Source organism: Zalophus californianus, chromosome 12 (genome assembly GCF_009762305.2).
Source record: "Zalophus californianus isolate mZalCal1 chromosome 12, mZalCal1.pri.v2, whole genome shotgun sequence".
NCBI classification, from domain to species: Eukaryota; Metazoa; Chordata; class Mammalia; order Carnivora; family Otariidae; genus Zalophus; species Zalophus californianus.
Genome location: NC_045606.1, coordinates 73,175,877 through 73,196,678, shown reverse-complemented (window position 1 = coordinate 73,196,678; position 20,802 = coordinate 73,175,877).

Below are 20,802 nucleotides of genomic sequence, written 5' to 3'. Positions count from 1 at the left end.
AGCAGCATGAGATTGTGATCCTCGTGAGAAAGAAAGTAACTATGAACCCTGCAATCTTCCTGGCTTTCTGTTGAGAGTCAGTTTCTAACCCTGGGCACTTGTGGGGAAAACCCCAACAAATTCTCGAGGCCAATTGATTTGAGAAGATGAAGATCCAAGTCTGAGGAGACTAAGGCAGCTGGAAGTTAAAGGGTGGAGTTTTGGAAAGGGGGATACTCTATATAAAAGGAGCTCCATAAATCTGCATGGGGTCTCTCTAGTCTTTGTTTGGTACTGGGCTGCCCGTGTGTAGAATAAAACTTCACAAAGATGGACAAAGAATCACCATGGAACTGTAAATGCAAATATTCCCAAAGGTCACAAAGGGCAGGAAGATATTTGAGCTCTGACCATCCACAATGGAGATTCTTGGTTGGTCATCTGGGAAATTTGATGGAGACCGCAGGAGTCCTGACTCAGAAGTAGGAGTGAACTAACATTGGAGTGAAGGCTATTGTAGACCCACCCTAGCAAAATGTAAAAATAGGCTTCAAAGTGATAAAAATGGATCTGCAAGTTATTTAACTCTAAAAGGGAAGCAAACAACATCAAAAACACTTAAGAACATAACATTCACAACACCCAGCATCCAAGAAAAAATTAATAAACAAGCCAAGAAGAAGGAAAATGTGACCCATAACCAGGAAATAAATTAGTCAATAGAAAAAGCGCAGAAATAACAGAGTTGTTTGAATTAGCAGCCAAAGATGTTAAAAACATGAACATAGTAGGGAGATAAATGTAGACTATTAAAAAAGACCAAATAGAATTTATAGGAATAAAAATACTATATACGAAAAAAAGAAATGATGGCCCCAAATTTTCAAAGTTTGATGAAAGTTATAAACCCACAGATCTCTAAAGCACAATGGACCCAAAGTAGGGTGAACACACGTGCTAACACAGATGCATAAAGTATACCATAATCAAGTTTGTGAAAACCACTGAAAAAGAATATTTTAAAGGAAATGAAAAAGGCACATTATTTACAGAGAAATAAAGATAAAAATTACAGCAGATTTCTCATATGCGGACAGTGGAACGACATTTTTTATGATTTTATTTATTTATTTTGACAGAGAGAGACTGCGAGAGAGGGAACACAAACAGGGGGGAGTGGGAGAGGGGGAGGGAGAAGCAGGCTCCACGCTGAGCAGGGAGCCCGATGTGGGGCTCCATCCCAGGATCCGGTGATCATGACCTGAGCTGAAGGCAGACACTTAACAGACTAAAGCCACTCAGGTGCCACCCCCCTCCCAGATAGTCTAATTTTAATAAGACTGACCATACCAAGTACTGGCCAGGATGTAGAATAATTAGAACTACCATACATTGATTTTGACAGTATAAATGGTATAGTTTGAGAGTTTCTTTTAAAATTAAATATAAACATATACCAGGGCACCTGGATGACTCAGTCGGTTAAGCGTCTGACTCTTGATTTCAGTTCAGGTCATGATTTCTGGGTCATGAGATTGAGACCCCGACCCAGTTCCACACACAGTGGGGAGTATTCTCCTTTCCTTTTCCCTCTGCCCCTCCCCCATGGCATGTCCCCCCCCAAATAAATAAGTAAATCTTTAAAAATAAAATTAAACGTAAACCTACAATGCGATTTAAAAATCCCATCCCCCTGTTTTTACCTAAGAGAAATGAAAAGTTAAGTTCACATAGACTTATACATGAATCTTCACTGCAACTTTATTTATAGCAGCCAGAAAATGAAAATAACCCAGGTGTCCATCAAGAGGTGATGGATACACAAATGATGGTATATTTATAACATAGAATGTTACTTACCAATAAAAAGGAACGAAATACTGGTACATGCAGCAATATGGACGAAACTCAAAACTATTACAGTGAGTACAAGGAACCAGATTCCACAGAGTATATACTGTATGATTCCATTTATATGAAACTACAGAGAAGACAACATTTATTTAGTGTGACAGAATGAAGATCAATGATTACCAGGGAACAAGGCACATGGGGCAAGAGTGTTTACTGACTTAGGAGGGACACTAGGCGGCATGGACGTGTACTATATTCTGACTGCAGTGGTTATATGGTATATATACTTGTAAAAACTCATTAAAATGTATACCTAAAATGGGTGTGTTTTACATATGTAAATTATACCTCAATAAAGTTGATTAAAAATGTGTCATCACTAGAACAGAAAGGAAATTAATTCTATTTGGCTGAAGAGTGGACACATTTTGAACAGTCCTGTGTCCTTAAAGTCCTGCTTTAAGCTTGTTTACTGCAAGAAACAGAATACAAAAATATGTAACTATAGCAAGAGAGTAATTGCATTCATTTGCTAATTTGTATCCTTGATCTTGTATATGCTATTAGTGCTTGTTTCTAGTTCAAAGTGAAAGTATCTTTGAATTATTTTGGTATCATCATTCTTCCTTATCTTAGAAACAAGTCCAGTCTCTTGTAGTCTGTGGTAACTTAAGTGTCTATTGCAACTTAAAGCAATTATTCTGTGAAATAAAAATAATAGGAACGCCTGGGTGGCTCAGTCATTTGAGCATCTGACTCTTGGTTTCGGTTCATGATCTCAGGGTGTGGGATTGAGCCCCGAGCTGGGCTCTGTGCTCAGTGCAGAGTATGCTTCAGATTCTCTCTCCCTCTTCCTCTCTCTCTCAAGTAAATAAATAAAATCTTTAAAAAAATGAAATAAAAATAATATATGAACATAAGCATAGATATAGTGGAATAAGTAATAAAATCTTAGAATGGTAAACACCTAGAAATTTTCCCAATATCTGAGGCCAGGGAAGATGAAATTACTGCCCAACGCCACAAAACTAGTGAGTGGCAAAGTCTTGATATTTTAACTGAAATTTCTGCTTTTAATTGATATTGAATTTTAAAATAGAATCCTTTCTTGCTGCTTTTTGTTACTCTGTCCTTGTCCATTCTGCCTTAAATCTCCCTAGAAGGGGATTTTTGCCTTTCTTAGGCTTGTTTTTCCTGCTCCCATCTCTGTGCCTTTGCTTATTTTACTCCCTCCTCTGGAATGTCTTTTTGATTTTCTGCAAATACAGATGGTCAAGGAAATTGCCATGATGTTAGAGTATTGCAGTGTGTTTCTCTGTCATAAAAAAACAATAATATACTTAATAAAATACATTCACTGGTGTCATTTTTACCATAATCTTCATGCGCATTATTCATGTCACGGACTGAATTGTGTTCTCCCAAACTGTATAGTTTGGGTCAAAGCCCTGACCTTCCAGTTGATTATTTTTGGAGATAGGACCTTGAAAGGACTGATAAAGGTTAAATGAAGTTGTAAGGGTGGGGCCCTAATCCAATAGGACTGGTGTCCTTATAAGAAGAGGAAGAGACACCAGGAATGCACGTGCACAGAGAGAAGGTCATGTGAGGACACAGTAGGAAGGCAGCCATCCACAAGTCAAGGAAGGAGGCCTCATGAGAGGACAGCCCTGCCAGGACTTTGATCTTTGACTTTCAGACTTCAGATCTGGGAGAAAATACATGTCTGTGTAAGCCACCCAGTCTGTGGTATTTTGCTATGGTGGTCCTACCAGACTAATACAGTTCCCTTTGAATACTTTCTTAGATCCATTTACTCCACCAAAGTATTTCTTACCCATAGTTAGTGTTTCCTCTGTCCTTAATATCGATTTTGTAATTTATTATGTTTTATTTGCTTTAGTTTTTTTATAGACAGTTATATCATAAGATATATTTTAAATAATGCTTTTAGAAAATTCATTATTTAGTGCCTATGGGTACTTCTATAGCAAACTAGAATTATTTGTTGGTTTGACCCGAGGTCTCCAAGGCCTGATTATAGGCATTTCTCTATGATTATAAGAAAAATGCCCTTAAATTGAATATCCATCTTTGAATTATACAATTGATTTGCTAATCAAGGACTCATCCTCAGTCAATATTTTTTTAAAAAGATTTATTTATTTATTAGAGAAAGAGAGAGAAAGCAAGAGCATGAGCAAGGGGAGGGGCAGAGGAAGAGAATCTCAAGCCAACTCCCTGAACTTAGCAGGGAGCCCCACACAGGGCTTGATCCCATGACCCTGAGATCATGACCTAAACCAAAATCAAGAGTCAGATGCTTAACTGACTGAACCTGCCAGGTGTCCCAGTCAATATTTTTATTTAAAAAAATTATACTTTAAAACACAAGGTGTTAATTAACAAGTTGCTATTTTTCATAACACAATGGAAACCAGACCTTAAGTAGTATATTTTTTTTCTCCTTTAGATGTCTTTTGTATACAAATTAATTTAGAATTCTTTAGGCTTACATAGGTATGTCTCATCTCCTGCGAAGGTACATAGCACATCTTTTATATTATATCACTTATTGAGGAGAGGAGGGAGGGAAGGAGAAAGGCGCGGAGGAAGGGAGGAAATGACAGCTCCTTACTTCTCTGTGCATTCTTTGTGACTTCTTTATAAGAAGGAAAAACATTCCAAATTCAGACTATGAGTCAGTGAAAGATGCAGGTAATATGCTGTATTAAGTAGAGGGTGAGGTGTTCAAGTTCAAGATTGAAGGTTAGTGGGAGTAAAATGGTTCTGTATGGGGGATGCTGAGAGAGAGAAAATTATTGAAATAAAAGAGACCAGCAGGGAGGTGGAGGGCTGTTGGGAGGAATGAATGGAGAAGAGGGGGCAGACAGGTGACTGGGGAGAGTGGGGGACTAAGTCTGGGAGAAGTGCTAGCTGCTGACAGTTGAAGAGCATGGAAAAGAGATATGACTAACAGGTAATATTTGAATGAATTGCTGTGCATTTTCTGTCTGAAATATTCACTAAAATGTACATTACTTTCTGAAGCTTGTGGACACGTCAAGTTTTGTTATGTATCGAAGAAGAGGACATGAGGAAAATCTTCTGTGTTATATAAGTAAAAAGAATGTTTAAATCTACCAATCTCCACAGTGTTCCTGATTGCAATGAAAATCAAGAGCTATTGGGTCTCCTGGGTGACTCAGTTGGTTAAGTGTCCGACTCTTGGCTCAAGTCGTGATCTCAGGGTTGTGAAATAAAGACCCACATTGGGCTTCATGCTGGGTATGGAGCCTGCTTAAAATTCTCTCTCTCCCTCTTCCTCTGCCCTTCACCCTTCCTCCCTCTCTAAAAACAAAAATGAAAATCAAGAGCTATTTAAAATACTTTAAATATCCGTAACAATATGAGAATGTTGTCATATATAGTATATTTTCACTCTTCACTGTCTTGAGAAATGTAGCTTTAAGTCTTGAAATAAGTTTATATAAGTCCTTTAACTTTATTCTTTTTCAAAAAATTTTGGGCTATTCTCATCCTTTGTACATATACATATGTAAATATATACGTATGTTAGAGTCTAAGTGTGTGTGTGTTAGAATCAGCTTGGGGCTTGATCTCATGACTCTGAGGTCATGACCTGAGCTGAAACCAAGAGTTGAATGCTCAACCAACTGAGCCACGCGGGTACCCGTGATCTTTGAATTTTGAGTCAACCTTGCATTCCCTGGAATAAACCCCACTTGGTCATAATGTGATAACTTTATTATATTTTGCTGTATCTGATTGGCTCATATTTACTAAAAATTCTTGCCTCTTTATTCAGGAAGGATGATATCCTGTTAATTCTGTTGAGGTTGAGATTTCACAGTTTACCGTGGTAGCCTCTATTTCATTTTGCCTAATTCAAATGTTGATCTATACCAGATTCTTCCATTTTCTCTTCCAATGTATAGGTTTATTGAAGATTCTATGTCTCTCCCCTTCTTGCCTGCCCAGTGTTAATGCTGGGATGTTGCTTTTTATTGATTTTTCTTTCCTTATTACCAGTTGCAGAAAAATCCACAGTTTCTATCAAGGTATTTGCTCAAAGTTTAAATAAGAATGAAGATCTTCATTTCATATATCTCAAACCATTCTCTGTAACTTTGATCTATCTTCTTTAGATATATTATACATAGTAACTTTCATATAAGGTACCAGATATTTTCTTTTCTTTTCATACAACATATTTTAATTTGGATTGTCATACAAATACCTTCACTGTTTCCCTCCCTTTCCTTACCCAATCATCTTCTCCAGTATTTTCTGCTGTTGGCAACTCCATACGTTTTATCACCCAAATCAGAAAAATGTGATTCTTCTTTGTCATTCTCTATTTTTGATCCATAACCAAATATTGCAAACTCTGTATCTTAAGAATTCCTCAGTGCCACCTCCTTTCTGTATCCTATCATTGCTGAGATGCTCACCATATCTCTCCTGGATTACTGAAATCATACTCTAACTGGCTTCTGTTGCCATACTAGCCTGTCCTTTACATTGCTACTAGCTTGACCTTTCTGAAAAATAAATTTGCCTTTTCTGCTTAAAATTATTTAATGTCTCCTTTTTTTTGTCATTAGCACATGAACTCATTAATGCAGTTCCTAAATTCTTCAAGATCTCTTCCCTGTTAAGGAAATGTCCAGAAAGGGTTTGAGCTGAAAATGAATTCCACATAACTTAGCAAGGTGAGAAACTATCACTTCTGTGCAATAACCCTAGTCAACGTTTTCCCAACTATAGCATAAGAATGAAACACTTAATTTAGCACAGCTAAGATGGTGGGAACTGTCTTATTCCCAGTATTGTGTGGGCCAGTAGTTACATACTCAATTAAAAAATTGTCAAGTTATTCACATTTATTTGGCTCTAAATCTATTTTAATTTGTGGGAGGCATAAAGGCCCATGACCCTAATGGAAAACTCATCTTAATCCTATTCATATGGAAAATTAGGCTGCATTTGATGAAATGCCAGTGATTGAAATTAAACATTTTAGCTCAAATGTCTCTTCATTCCTAAGTCTTTACCCTAGTTCTAAAGTCAGAAATTATCCATTCTTTTCTTATGCTCTGAAAACCCCTTTAAGCTCATATTGCCTTGCTTTGCAGTTAGTATTGAATGTTGAAGTTTTTGAGGCAAGAAGATGAAAATATCTCATGCAGAGTCTGGATCAAAGATGTGACATGATAAATATGAATCAAATTATGCCAAGACTGAAAGTACAAGTGTATAGACAGAGAGCTATTGCAAACATGAACCTTATACAAAGCCGGCTTTGGAAACTCTGGTTTTTCTCTTTCTCCCTGCCTCCCAAATCCAGAGTTTCATGGAAATGCAAATGTAAGAATATAAAAAACAACTTCTTATATTTGTGTTAGTTAGACTTTGATCCTTGTTTCTATTTAAATAATTTTTTGCTGAAATTTTATGGTGTAATGCTAATATCTTGCGAACAAGGCCAATACCTCTTTTGGTTTTTCTATCCCCTTAGACTTCAGGTATTTGATTCTGGTATGCTATTATTTTTTATTGTTTGCCATTATTGACTTAACTTTTGATGAGAGAAAATATTTTGTTTTTCCTTATTTTTTATTTTGTCTTACAATAACTGTATGAAGTAAATTAAATCAAGGTTTTAAATATGGGTGGAGAAAAAGTTTAATGAGTAATTTGAAGTACGTTTTGCATATGGTCAACATATTTAAAAATTTCATTTGCTTTTTACTTTAATCTTGGATATAAGAAAAGCATCATAAAAGCAGAATCTTAGCAGATGCATGATCTTCACATGTGGTTTATGAGCACAGATCACTAATGATTAATGCCAACTTGTTTATTATTTCCATTCCTTGTGGAAACTTTGATGAATAGAAAGTTAGATCATGAGCAAATTGTAGCTTTCCCAAAAGAAAATAATTTGTATCATGGTGCAAAAAATAAATATGCAAATTTATTTAAGCCTAATCGCTGTGTTAGATTTTTTTGGAAACTTTTTCTAGCTACATCAAAATCCTCTTTGATAAATTTGGTTGTTAAAGCCAGTAAAAATGGAACCCCTAGCATATATCATTCTGGCATATTAATCCAGAGTATAAGCAAACTAAGTAGGTTTATATCCAAAATATCAGGATGAGACAACAAGATTTAAAATATCTGGTAAATGTAGAGAACATAGACACTTTTGTCATATTTGGAAAATTGTGCTTTTGCATCTTTTCTGTTTTTTTTGGATACACTTATTAGTTGGATGATTTGGGACAAGTCTCTGAGCCTGTATTTTTACCTGTGACATGTAAAAACATGTCTGCCTCACCTACCTTAGTTAATCCAGTAATTATTTCTTAAGCTCCTGTTATGGGATGTAATGCCTGTTCTAGACATTTACATTATATAACAGAAGAGACAGAAATAAGTAGGAAGATACACAATAACCACAATAAATCAATAAACCATATGGCAAGTTAGAAGATGGGAAGTGATGTGGAAAAAAATAAAGCAGGGTAAAGGCAGAAAGTTTCTTGTGGGAGGGATGGGCTCATTGCTATTTAAAATAGAATTGTCAAGGTAGGCTCCATTGAGAAGGTGGCATCTGAGATAAGACTCAAGATATATAAAGGAGTCAGGCAACCAGGAGCATTTCAGCCTCAGGGATTCAATAGGGCAAATGCCCAAGCCATGTTTGGTGAGTTGGCAGATAGGAAGAAGGCCAGTGTGACTAAAATGGAGTGAGTGGGAAAGTAATAGATATCAGAGAGGTAAGGAGGACAGGGGTAGAGGTTGATCATGTAAAGTCTTGTAAGCCATGGTAAGTAGTTTGCTTTGATTCTGGGGGAGATGAGAAAAGTTATGAGGGTTTGATGAGGAGTGATATGATTTGAATTAGGTTTTAAAAGTACCACTCTGTCTTGAGAGTATATTTAAGAGAAAAAGAGTGGGAGAAAGGAGACCTTTAGGAGGCTGTAGAGGAGATCTGAGAAAGATGATGTTGGCCAATGGACCAGGCTGCTCGGACTAGAGGTGGGGTGAAGTGCTTGATTTGTAGATATCTTTTGAAGGCAGAGCCAACAGCATCTCCTGATAGATCGGATATGGGATGTGAGAAGTGAGTAGTCAGGGTTGCTCAAATAATTTGACCTGAGCAACTGGAAGGATGGAGTTGACATCAAATCACATAGGGAACCTGCAGGTAGAGTAAATTTTGAGGAGGAACATCAGAAATTTATTTTGGTAATGTTAAGATTGAGATGTGTATGTGACATCTAAGATAGGATAATCTAAATTATGCTATAATTGAAACTAAATCTCAAAACGTCAGTGGCTTAACATATCAAAAGTTTACTTCTCACTCATGTTATACATAAAACATGCTTTACATACAAAGACAAAGGGACCAAAGCTGATGGAAAGACTTCCTTATTGTAACTGCATTTAGAGACATATGGCTTCCAGGATCATGAAACAGAGGAAGAGAAGAACTGGAGAGTTGTCTTGGCTCTTAGTGTATCTGCCCAGAAGTGACACCACTCATTTTCTCGTACAACCCATTCACCAAACCTAGTCATATGGCACCATCTAATTGTAAAAGGGGGGAGTTATGGACTTTGATATATGAATAGGCATTCAGGTGAGAAGTCTGTGCTATGAGATGAATTTGAGAGTGATATGCCATGTGAATAATATTTAAATCCAGGGTGAAATCCATATGAAATCACCAGGGATAGAACAAAGTTAGAGGAGAGAAGAGGAAGAAGGATTCAACCCTGGGGTGCTCCAATGTTGATAGGTCTGAGAGTGGAAGAAAAAATGCAAAGGAGACTGACAAGGACCATCTAATGAGGTAGGAGTAAAGCCAGGAGCCTGGGGTGCCCTGAAACTCAAACAAAGAAAGGGTATCAAAGAAAATAGAGTGATGGACTATGACAAAACTACTGAAATTTCCAGTAAGATGAGAATTGAGAATTGACTGTTGCACTGACAAGGTGGAACTCAATGGTGTCCTCCATGTTTTGAAGGCCTGATGACAACCTGTTGGAGTGGATTTAAGGGAGAGCTGGAGGAGAGGAATTAGAGATTGGAAGGTTAGGCAACTCTCTTGAGAAAATATAAAGAGTGAAATAAGTGGAGTGTCAGCTAAAGAAAGAAGAGAGATCAAAAACAAGTTTTTTTAAAAAAGATTTTATTTATTTATTTGAGAAAGAGAGTGAGCAGGAGGGAGTGGGAGAGAGAATCTGAAGGAGACCCTGCGTGAGCACAGAGCCCATCGCAGGACCTGATCCTGTGACCGCGAGATCACTACCGGAACCCAGACCAAGAGTTGGAAGCTTAACTGACTGAGCCAAACAAGGTTTTTTTAAATGAGAAAAATAATAGCCCATGTGTATGCTAATGGTTGGGTCGGGAGACACTGATGCAGGAGACAAGGGTAAAAGTTGCTGAAGTCATGTTCTTAAGCAAGTGGGAGTAGATATGTCTGCTTCAAGTGGAAGGATTGATTAGCTAGGGACAAGTAGGAAGGCGGAATTGAAGAATGAGATGTGGTGATGGGAGTCTCTGTAAAGCTTGTGTGCAAGTGTCTATGGAAGTTGTGCCTTGGATTTGGCATGAACACCAAATGAAACACACTAAAAAATAACAGGCAAATATAAATTATTACTAATTTACTATTAGCTTTTAAAAGCTTAGCATTGGTAAAAACTTCCAAGAAGGAGTCCAACAGGAATACGGCAGGCCAGGCTCCTTTGGAAGAAGATGGAGTCTATCTAGAGGCTCTTGGCAGTACTAGAATATGATGCAGGCTTTCTGGAAATCATCTTTACCAAGAGGATGTTCACTAGAGAAACAAGGGAAGACTGAGGATTATCCTAAATTACTCCTATGGAAAGATGAATTAGGAATTGAATGGGTAGAGACTTATACCTCTGTTGCTAGCTTGTGTTTATATGGTTGTGTTAGCTCATAAATTAATCTATAGCCAGTAGTTACCATATTAACTCAGTTGCATGGGCCTCATTTTTATGTGTCACATGCAAGCAAGCAGCAGCCATTCACAAGGGATCAATGCTTTGGGACTCAGAGGGCCACATTTAGGAGAAACATACCCTCTAAATGATATCATTTATATATTTACTTGAAAACATTTATATTCTGTTCTACAGTAGTAATTAATACCTTCTAATATAGGATAAAATGAACTTGGGCTCAGAGTGCTACCCAGGAACCCAACAGACTGTTGAAAATTCTGTTGCCTTAAGTCATTATTTCCTTTTGGGACAAAACTAAACAATGCAGAGATTTGTTCTGGGGTGTGTGTGTGTGTGTGTGTGTGTGTGTGTGTGTGTGTGTGTGTGTGCGTTTTCCTTATTAATTCAAATTGACAATAATTGACCAATTAATTCCATGAATCATTGGAACTTTTCTAACTTTTTGGACCTATAAAAACTATGTTCTCTCGAATTAGTTGATACTATATCATGAAGCTACCATGTTCTGGAAAATCAAGCCCCTTTTCTGCTATAGTTCTAAAGATTTTCCAAGAATACTAGTAATCACAGAATCATAGAATTATCCAGACCATTCCTACACTCCAGAGGTTTGGTCCAGAGGAGTGAAGTGAAGGATTTTAGAGGCCATGTGGTAGCCTACTGCCAACATCTATATTGCCCAAAGAAGGGAAATACTGTGCACTAGAGTTGCCAGGGGAGCCTCTCTCTGGTTTTGTCAGAGAGTCTTTTATGAAAAACACAATTAATTCATTCTTCCACTCCAGCACTTTTTAACAGGGTAACAGTTGACAAACTGCCAGGCTTTATTAGCCAGAACAGAAACAGACATCACTATGTCATAATAGTACTAAACAGGAGCTTTTATGTTTTCTACTGCAGCATTGGAAGATTCTGAATTTTTGATGCATTTGCCTTATGTGCCCACCTTGCTTATGAGGCTTAAATTAATATGCTGAACATATGGAGATTTTCAAAACCTTTTATTTTTTCTTACATACATTTTAAATTCTTGTAAACATGATACATGCCCATGTTAAAAAAAACATATAGATGAGTTTATAATTAAAAGCCATTGGCCACACCTCATCTTTTCCCACATGTAATTCTGTACCCCAGAGGCAACAGTTTTCTCTTTTAAGTGTTTCCATCTTAAACTTTTTTGCTAGTTAACTTTATATATCGCTATGTTATGTATACTATGAGACTCTTTCTTAATTTTCCACAGACATTGTTTATTGACTTTCTGTTAGATGCAGATTTAGATCAGTTATCTCCTCCACACCCTTGGCACCACCACCGTCACCACCTTCCAGTTGGTTACGGCACGGTTTTAGGACTTCTATTGGTTATTGTTATTTGTGGTTCTCCTGATTACAGACAGTATCTCCACACTCCTTACTTCATGAAAGGACATCAGTGCTCCTGGTCTGCATTTAAACTCTCTTCCTTATTTCCTTGTTTCCATCTCCCAAATTACATCGTTTATACTTCCATTTATACATGTCAAGTTGAAAAGCATTTGCATAGTGTTCTGTACTCACAGTTAACACATTCTGATGTATATATAAATTGACTCTAAAGTTGAAAATTGACATATTCTGGTCTATGACTTTTTTTTCTGGCCACCTTCAGTAGTTAGTTATCCCATATCATTCTACTTTTTATCTCCTGAAAAGTCACTGAAAACTCTTTTTTTTCACTCATGATTCATCTCTGGTTCTCTTTTGTTGTTCTTCATTTCTTTACTGTTGATAAAATCTAGAGAAGGAAAGAGGATAAAAAAGTGTCTCAGTCCACGTTATCTTTCTTCAGAAGCTCCTTTTTAACTTGGACCCCCCACTCTCTCCCCAGTACATATGTAACAAAAGAAAAGTGTTGTACCAACAATAATCTAACTAAACTCATGTTTTCAGTAATCCACTTTTGGAACTCCATTTTATACATACTGTCATTTTACTTCTGAAGTTTAACATTTCATTATTGCTGTAAATTTAGGAAGGAAAATGTTCTAATCCACAACCCCCTGACATGGCAAATGAGAAAGGCAAACAAACTCTGGAAAATGGAAAGAAACATATAAAAACCAACCATTGATTTTAATTGTCTTTTTATTCTGACATTCTTAAAAATATATCAAAAACAAAAATGTTTTCTTTTAAAGTTTTGGCATGGTGTCTTGATGCCTTATTTAGTTTCCTCCAATTACAGTTTACAGGCAATTGCCCATTTTGATATCTTCATCTGCACTGCAGGATGAGATAGTAACATACTTTCCTCTGCCTTCTGTAAAGCCTGGTTTACAGTTTTAATAACTCCTTGGAACAAGTTACTGTACAATATAAACATATATTCCTGTTTATTCAGAGTGATAATTTTGTTATTGCTGTATTATGAAAACAACTGTGTTTCTAAATAAAATATATTCATAAATTAAAATCAAGAGATCAGCTTAACTACAATATGTATACAGTCTAAAGTCCCAAGAATTTTGTCTCACAAAATCATCTTGCCTGAAACAGTTGTCTACAATGAAGGCAATGTCTGCATGATTCCTATTTTAAGTATGTCAAATTTGTGTCTCCCTGTTTTCTTATTATTTCCTGAAAGTACTCTTTTTCTTTGGCGGGGTGGGTATTTTCTTTACCACTTTGTGAGGCTTGAGGAATGTCTTGATGTACCAGAAGGACAGACTACTTTGTCCTGGCCTGAAGGTGGCCTTGTGAAAGCTGACTTCAGAAAAAGGGAGGTGTGTAGCTTAGTGGTAAGGGACCTGGCTTGGAGACCAGATAGTGGTTGCCATTCCTGGCTCATCTTCTTACTGACTACATAACCTTAGACATTTGACTTACTCTTTCAAAGCTTATGAATGGGAACAATAATAGTATTTACCTTAGATAGCTGCTAAGAGGCTAATATAAAGCAATTCATGTAAAATACAGCAAAATGCCCACACTTACAGAATACACATTAAATGTTAGTTATTTTTATTCTTATTATATTAACTTGTTAGTATTAATCCTGTCTGAGCACATAGAAATACCTACACACGTCCTTTAGTTTTTGAGGAACTACATTCTGAGGATAGCTTTCTAGTAGGAAAAGGATAGGAACTTCTCCTCTTTCACATTATGAACATGATTCAAATTTTGGGAATTGCTTGCATAATGTACCAATGGAAGTATTAAGTCCAACCTTAATCTTTCCTTCACTTAGGAGGTCAAGTTTGTATATAGCTTATTTATATCTAAATCCCTATTTTTATTAAGGTGCTTTCAATGGCTTAACATGGAGATTAGTTTCATAAAACCTGTTTAACTTTCACTTGACATAGCAAACAAATCCCTAAATTTCTAAGCAGAAGTTTGTGTGTCCCTGACTAGGTAAAGGAGAAAAGATGAACCCCAGGGTAATGGTGGGAGGCTGAGGGGACATACTAAAGACTTGATTAAATTCTGGCTATACCACTAACTTTCTTTGTGATTTAAGTCAAGACACTTTATTTATTCATCACTTTATGCATATTTATTCATTACTTTATGCATATTTATCCTGTACTGTGTTCCAGAAACTAGAATAGAGACAAATAAAATTCCTTTCCTTAGGAAACACAGTTTAGTTTGGAAAGCAGACCAAGTACAATACAACGTATATGACAATACATACACAGTGTGTGACAATCACCAAATGACATGGATGCGTATGTGATGTGTATGATGGTATGTGGTATAATGTGATACTATGAAATCTGTCTTACTATATTTTATTAGTTTTTGTCATTTTTTTGTGGGTGTATATATTCTGCTTGATATTTGCTAAGTTTCTGGAATCTTTAAATTTATATCTTGAAGTTAAAAATACAACTACCCTGTGATTCAGCAATCATACTACTGGGTATTTATCCAAAGAACAGAAAAACACTGATTCAAAGGGATATATGCACTCCTATGTTTATAGCAGCATTATTTACAATAACCAAGATATGGAAACAGTCCAAGTGTCCATCAATTGACGAATGGATAAAGAAAATGTGATATATGCACAATGGAATATTATTCAGCCATAAAAAGATTGAAATTTTACCATTTGCAATGACATGGATGGAGCTAGAGTATAATGCTAAGCAAAATAAATCAATCAGAGAAAGACAATGCCATATGACTTCACTCATATGTGCAATTTAAGAAACAAAGCAAACAAGCAAAGGGAAAAAGAGAGAGAGAAAGAGACAAATTGAGAAACAGACTCTTAACTATAGAGAACAAATTGATGGTTACTAGAAGGGAGGTGGGTGGAGGGATGGGTGAAATAGGTGATGGAGATTAAGAAGTGCACTTATGATGGGCACTGGGTGATGTGTGGTTGTTGAATTACTATATTGTATGCCTGAAATTAATATAATGCTGTATGTTAATTAATTGGAATGAAAATAAAAACTTAAAAAGCCAAAAAAATTATATATTTGACAAAATTTGGGAGATTTTCAGTACTTTTTTCTTTAAATATTTTTTTTCTGCCCCATTATCTCTCTCCTCTCCCTTCTGGGATTACAAATATATGTATACATATATGTACATATATATACAGGCATACATATCAAAGAAATCTTTTTCTATTCTCCCATAGATTTTCAAGGCTCTGTTAAATTTTCAAAATTTTTTTCTCTTCTTCTTTTTTTCTATTATTTTATATTAAATTCACTGACATCTGTAGTTTAAAAATATTAAATAAATATTGAAGTTCATTTGTCATCTTTAATTTGCTCATAAACTGATCTATTGAAGTTTTATTTTATGTACGTAGTTTTTACTTCTAGAATCTCCATTTGGTATTTTTCCATAGTTTCTATTCCTCTGCTGAGATTTATTACATTTCTTCATTCATCATGAGCATATTTTCTGTTATTGAGCATAGTTATAATATCTGCTTTAAAATACTTGTCTGCTAACTCTAAAATCTGGGTCATCTCAGGGTTTTTTTCCATTGGTTGCCTTTTTTCTATTTATGGGTCATGCTTTTATGTTTCTTATAATCTAGGAGTTTTTGATTACATGCTGGACTTTATGAATGATATATTTTAGAGATGCTGGGATTCTCTTATATTCCTCAGAAGAATGTTCACTTTTGGTTTTAGCTGGCAATAAACTTGGCTAAATTCACACTCCTAGCTCTGTCTCTCCTGTAATGGATAACAGCTAAAATACCTATTTTGTTCTTTTTAGTCCTAACTGGGCGCTTACAGTTTGCCCTGAGTATGTATAATGCAGGGTTCACCAGAAATTTGGGTAGAGTTTATGCACAGCGTTTGGAGCAGTTCCTCTCTTGCTCTTTTCATTTTGGGATTTACCACTCACTTTCCAGCTGCTGTGGTCACCTGCACCCTGTTCTCTCATTCTTTACACCAGAAAGACAGTTGGATTCTATCAGAGTTCTAAATACCCAGCACTGAGCCAAATTGGGCCCTGTCCCGGGACAAAAGTCTATAAGAAATGGGAGCTCACTCAGTGCTGATCCCTTCTTTGTGTGAATTCTTTCCCGTATCCAGATCCTCCCTGCTTTGGCTTGTTCTCTAGTATTTTTAGGTAATTGGGTTTTTTTTTTTTATATATTTTGTCCAGAGGGTATAATTGTTAATCTGCAGGAAGATTGTCCGATAAGAGTTCCTCAGCCATTACCAGAAAGGGAATTCTTGATTTAGGAAATGTAACTATGCCAAGGTTTAGAGTTAGTTGATTTAAGCACTTATATCTATCTATCTGTCTGTCTATCTATCTATCTATCTATCTATCTATCTATCTATCTATCTATCTATGCTGGGTGTGGTAGTATGCTATAATTTAAGGATGATGCAAGGTACTTTAACTCACCCCTTTAAAGTTTATTTTTAGAGTAAAGCAAAGTGATGAAAAGAAGTTTGTCTTAAATATATGACTTAAGTATGCTGTTTATTTGTGTCTGTGTATAGGTGTGTTGTCCAAAATGGTAGTCCTGCTACATGTAGCTACTTAAATTTATTTATTTATTTTTAAAGATTTTATTTATTTATTCATGAGAGACAGAGAGAGAGAGAGAGAGAGAACCAGAGGGAGAAACAGGCTCCCAAGGAGCAGGGAGCCCGATGCGGGACTCGATCCCAGGACCCTGGGATCATGACCTGAGCTGAAGGCAGACGCTTAACCATCTGAGCCACCTAGGTGCCCACTACTTAAATTTAAAATAAAGTAAAATTGGGGTGCCTGGGTGATTTAGTTGATTGACTCTTGATCTCAGCTCAGATCAAGGGAAGTGGAAGAATATTCCATATTTTGATATTCCCTGTGGGCCTGAATATTTGATATTCCCTGTGGGAAACTTCAAATATTAAAACTTGAAGACAACACTGCTTTACTTTCATGAAAAGAAGTACAGCACAAAAGAATTGCACAGAAATTAGTCACATCTTTTTAGACTCTTATCAAAAACTTGTTATGTTTCAGGCCTTAGTTATATAAATTCCTCATCTAGGAGTGTTTGTGGAAAAATATTTATACTGCCTTCCCTTTCACCTCTGATGCCAAACTTCCTTTCAAATTACCAGCTTTGAAATAAATCACAGTACATTTTTCTGATTCTGACCCATATCACTCTCCATACTCAGGGCCCTCACCCTATTTTATACTCTTGTAACAGTATAATTTTTTGTTTGTTTTTAATTTTCTATTTAAAGATGAGTTACATTTTAATACCTCATATTAAATATGCATTTCCATGTTTTAAAATTCTTTATTCTACATCAAAGAATTCCTTTGCTAAATGAATTTATTTTCATTTGGAAGGTTTCATCTTTTTAATTAGTATGTATTGATTGTACTTTTTCCCTGATTGCTTTTCCACCATTACCCTTTTTTGTATTCTTTAACATTATATTCGAAATGTTTCAATGGTTTTGAACTCTTAAATTTAACGATGAGGTAAAAGTTTCCTTTTCTAAGGAAGTGACCCATACAAGAGAGGAAGCACTGTGGTCACAATGCTGAAGCTGGAACCCAGAACTTCTTTCTTGCTCTCTTTGTTATTTCTCAACTACTCTACCACTTCTTGCTACCAGAAAATGTGACTTGGTGTTACCACCAGCTCAGGCCTCATCAGCCCTCTTTAGAAACAGAATAGACTGAACTGATTGTCTAAAGCTCCTTTAGATCTATATTTGTTATAAAAGAGTAACATCTGTAAAATATATTTTGCCCAGCAAAGGAAAGCATGACCATTATTATTGTGACATACTGTTTCTTAGATGTGAATAGAAGAGTACTCTAAGGAGTACTTGGTAAAATATAACACCAAAATGACCAAAAAAAACCCAAAAAATCTGACTATCAAGTAGAACAAAGATTTTATAGTGGTCCTTAGCCTCACATAAATGAAGGGAACTACTCCTAGCTTGAGATGAACTACTCTCATCAAAACATTTCTTGCTTATTATATAGCCATCATATAAAAAAGAAAAAACAAAGAAAAAAAGTCTGCAGGGAAATCCAGTAGCTTCAGATTACTGAACTTTATTTATTGTATTTAGAGACAAAAACAGGAGATCCCTTATAATTCCATCATGAACCACAAGAACAGTAGTTTTAGAACAAGTAAATTTCCCCTTTGATATTCAGCTACAAGGAGATCTTTGAAAGAACTTTCCAGCCATACTTATTTTGGAAATGCAGCTGGATTATTATCCACATGTGGAAGAAACAGGAAGGCCTCATTTCCTCAACATTTTCCCACTCTGCTCTTCAAAGGGAGTGTGAAAATATTTTTATAAAAGAATGGGATTCCCTGGGTTTCCTAATAGTTGAAATTAGCCGCTCTTCATTAAAGTGTTACATTTGTCCCTCTGGGTGGAGCACCTGTGTTTTGGTAACTCATTTTTTTCAAATTCAAAGACATTATGATTACTTGATGAATATGTATAATTGCTGTAGATTTTTGTGAGTCTCATAGCAGATCAATGTATTACCCATTAAAAGAATCAAGGGAAACGCTACCTTAAACAGAAAATTGGAAGAATCAATCACTACTCTATTTAGAAATGAATTTCTCCATCATGGTAGCATATCTAATTTAGGGTGATTTATGATTTACTTCTTTGAATTTTAACTTTGTCAATAATAAATATTTGTTGTATGATAAAGGAGGAGAAAGAACAAGAAAATGAAGCATTTACCTATTCTATTTTACTCATGAGACAAAGAAGGCCAGATTTAACAACTTAAAGGACTTTAGTCGAGTCTTCAGCATATCATTCTCTCTGATAGATGTATTTCACCATTGTTATACCATCTAGATAAGTGTTGTTCAACAGAACTTTGTGGTGAGGGAGACATTCTGTGTCTGTGCTACGCAGTACTCTAGCCACATGTGGCTAGTGGCTACTGAGCACTTACGATATAGCTATTGTGAGTGAGGAATTAAATCTTTAGTATAGCCAGGTATGACTAATGGCTTTCATATTGGACAGTTCAGACTTAGATATATCCAAAACAAAAATCAGTCATAGGCATCTAAAAAGTATTGTAGCACTGTTTGTGATTACACAAACCTGCATTTATTTATATACATAGTTTGATATTTATTTTCTCTATAAATGATTGTATGTGTCTATAAAATAGAAGTCCATATTTATTAAAAGTAAACTAGAATCTTGTTGTAAAACTATTAGTTATAGGAGAAAGTGGGAATAATACAGGTGGGGCACCTGGCTGCTCAGTTGGTAGAGCATGTGACTCTTAATCTCAGGGTTGTGAGTTCAAGCCCACATAGGAGGTGGAGTTTACATTAAAAAAAAGAATAATGTGGGTCAGAATTAAAAGTAAATACTACAACAATCTTTAAAGTCTTTAAGAGAGTCACAAGCCATTGTCCTTGATTCTAATAATTCAGAAAAGCTCAGGTGTATGTTAAAACATGTTAGAACCTCAACAACTCTAGTAGTAGGGGAAGGAAATAAGCTAGGAGTAAGCGGGACAGAGATTGGTGAAACTTTCATCTGTGGGACCTGACCTTGCATGAATAGTGAGAGATGTACAGCAAGAATGACCTTGATTTTAATGGGGGTCACTATGGAAGGAGGTATATGTAAGTGTAAGCTAATATCATTAAAATAATTAGGTCTTTGAATTTATGAATAGGGAACCTTTAGTCATATTCTTGCTTCTGGTAGGTGCAGTGGGTTTTTGTAAGCCATAAGACGAAGAATCAGAGAGAGATAGGCGTGAACATTGGGGAATGCCTCAAGACTTGAGGAGTAGACTATGCTATGAATAGAGCTCATGCTACTCCCAAGGGTAGTGGAAAATGTGCCAGGACATATTTTGAAATATTTGACAAGTAGAATGGTTTGCATTTTTTGGTATTGAGAGGAGGGGGGATGGTGGTGATGGAAAGAGAAACAGCAGTCCAAATTGGTAATTGCTACCCTATTAATAATTTTTTTTAAAGTAAGTTTCATGAAGAAAGAGACTATATTTGTTTAACTCCCATATGTCTAATACCTGATACAGAGCCTTGCATGTTGTTGGTACTCTACAAATGTTCATTAGATGAATAAATAAAAAGGCTTTTTAAAAGAAGTTGGATCTCATAGAGAGGATGGCCTCCTGCATTGGTCTGGATGTTGGACTAGATGACCTTTAACATCTTCTGATTCTGAGATGACATGATTTCATGACTTGATATTAGCCCCAGCCAAAACTTCTGGATATGAAGCTAATGAAATTTCTTAGGATCTAAGCATTATTTGCTATAACAACATAGGTATTGTTTGATCTTTTAAAAATTAACATAAACATGTTAGTTGACTTTAATAAAGCATCATGTTTTCAGGATCAAAGTGAATCAACAGATTTTGGTGTTACAAAGTTCAATGTTTTACTCTATTATTTTCAAA